Here is a 2,833-nt window from a genome sequence, read left to right as displayed (position 1 = left end):
AGCAAGCACCGGTTCATCACGTGACCAGACAACAGTTGTAGGATAGCAAGCACCGGTTCATCACGTGACCAGACAACAGTCGTAGGGAAGCAAGCACCGGTTCATCACGTGACCAGAAAACAGTTGTAGGGTAGCAAGCACCAGTTCATCACGTGACCAGACAACAGTTGTAGGGTAGCAAGCACCAGTTCATCAGGTGACCAGACAACAGTCGTAGGGTGGCAAGCACCGGTTCATCACGTGACCAGACAACAGTCGTAGGGTAGCAAGCACCGGTTCATCACGTGACCAGACAACAGTTTTACGGTAGCACACATTAGCTATAGTTGGTTTGGTAAATTGTCTGGGAAACAGTCGAAATTGATTAATATGCATTTATATAGCGAGTCAGGTAACAATTAATGTTGGTAGGTATGAACAGTTATATAGCGAGCCAGGTAACAATTAATATCGGTAGGTATGAACAGTTATATAGCGAGTCAGGTAACAATTAATATCGGTAGGTATGAACAGTTATATAGCGACTCAGGTAACAATTAATGTTGGTAGGTATGAACAGTTATATAGCGAGTCAGGTAACAATTAATGTCGGTAGGTATGAACAGTTATAGTTTGGTTTTGTCACAAAATGCATGTTTGTCCACTGGAATGCCTGTATGTTACAAAGCATCATGACAACTATTCACCATTTATCACATGATTATCATGTTGTTCCCTTACAGCACTCCATATCACTCACATTTATACAGCAGGTCAGGGTTTCCACGACTAGGGCAGAAATAAAGCATCATCTGGGAAAGGAATCTGGGAAAATGTAGTACAATATTAATGTACAGGAAAATCACAGATGATGAGGAGGATAAATTGTTATGATTGACTTGCATTCATTTGTTGACCAATCTCTGTAGTAAAGGATGAAGAATATATATTATATATATATAAACATTGTGATATATCAGTGTTAATGTTAATAACATGATAACATAAAGTAGGTGATGCTTGTGTCAGACCTATAGCTGATGGGCATGTAGCTATATCATTATATAAGTAGGGAATATAATTTCAGGCCTATAGCTAATGGTTCATAGCTTTATAAGAAGATGATGGTAGTGTTAGGTCTGAAGCTGACATGTTTGTAGATATATAATTATAACAAAGGAATGATATGTTCTACCTCATAGTGTTTACTGATGGTACAGCTAGTGTTGGCCCTATATATAGAGCCAGTTATTTACCTATTTATTGCATTTTTTAAAGTGTATATCAGAAATCATGACATAAAAGTGCAATCTATCACCTATCAAAATGGTAATTTGCACTAGTTAAAAATTTGCAGTTTCTTGGGATTGAAAATACAGGACAGAAAACCAGTCACTGTATATATGTAGTATGTACTATGTAACTAACTGTCCCTGCTGACTATGTACTTCCTAAACAGAAACCCAATCAGTACAATAACCTATATCTATATGTAGTACTATATAACAGTATATCTGTATGTAGTACTATATAACAGTATATCTATATGTGGTACTATGTAACAGCATATCTATATGTAGTACTATATAACAGTATATCTATATGTATTACTATATGTAACAGTATATCTATATGTAGTACTGTATATAACAGTATATCTGTATGTAGTACTATATATAACAGTATATCTGTATGTAGTACTATGTATCAGTATATCTATATGTAGTACTATATAACAGTCTATCTATATGTAGTAATATATATAACAGTATATCTGTATGTAGTACTATGTATCAGTATATCTATATGTAGTACTATATAACAGTATATCCGTATGTAGTACTATGTAACAGTATATCTATATGTAGTACTATATATAACAGTATATCTATATGTAGTACTATATATAACAGTATATCTATATGTAGTACTGTATATAACAGTATATCTGTATGTAGTACTATGTATCAGTATATCTATATGTAGTACTATATAACAGTATATCTATATGTATTACTATATATAACAGTATATCTATATGTAGTACTGTATATAACAGTATATCTGTATGTAGTACTATGTATCAGTATATCTATATGTAGTACTATATAACAGGATATCTATATGTAGTACTATATGTAACAGTATATCTATATGTAGTACTATATATAACAGTATATCTATATGTATTACTATATATAACAGTATATCTATATGTAGTACTATATATAACAGTATATCTATATGTAGTACTATGTAACAGTATATCTATATGTAGTACTATATATAACAGTATATCTATATGTAGTACTGTATATAACAGTATATCTGTATGTAGTACTATATAACAGTATATCTGTATGTAGTAATATATAACAGTATATCTGTATGTAGTACTATATAACAGTATATCTGTATGTAGTAATATATAACAGTATATCTGTATGTAGTACTATGTATCAGTATATCTATATGTAGTACTATATAACAGTATATCTATATGTGGTACTATGTAACAGCATATCTATATGTAGTACTATATGTAACAGTATATCTATATGTAGTACTATATAACAGTATATCTATATGTAGTACTATATAACAGTATATCTATATGTAGTACTATATAACAGTATATCTATATGTAGTACTATATGTAACAGTATATCTATATGTAGTACTGTATATAACAGTATATCTGTATGTAGTACTATATAACAGTATATCTTTATGTAGTACTATATAACAGTATATATGTATGTAGTACTATATAACAGTATATTTGTATGTAGTACTATATAACAGTATATCTATATGTAGTACTATATAACAGTATATCTATATGTAGTACTAT

The 2,833-nt window shown here is 30.7% G+C and overlaps 1 protein-coding gene across 3 annotated transcripts in view; it reads left to right on the top strand.

The window, feature by feature from the left end:
- Window positions 1-2,833, top strand: part of LOC110454885 (N(G),N(G)-dimethylarginine dimethylaminohydrolase 1-like) — a 29,254-nt gene that overhangs the window by 21,427 nt on the left and 4,994 nt on the right. The window lies entirely within an intron of this gene.

The sequence above is a fragment of the Mizuhopecten yessoensis genome, unplaced genomic scaffold, assembly GCF_002113885.1.
Source record: "Mizuhopecten yessoensis strain PY_sf001 unplaced genomic scaffold, ASM211388v2 scaffold8095, whole genome shotgun sequence".
NCBI classification, from domain to species: Eukaryota; Metazoa; Mollusca; class Bivalvia; order Pectinida; family Pectinidae; genus Mizuhopecten; species Mizuhopecten yessoensis.
This window is presented reverse-complemented; position numbering and strand designations above follow the sequence as displayed.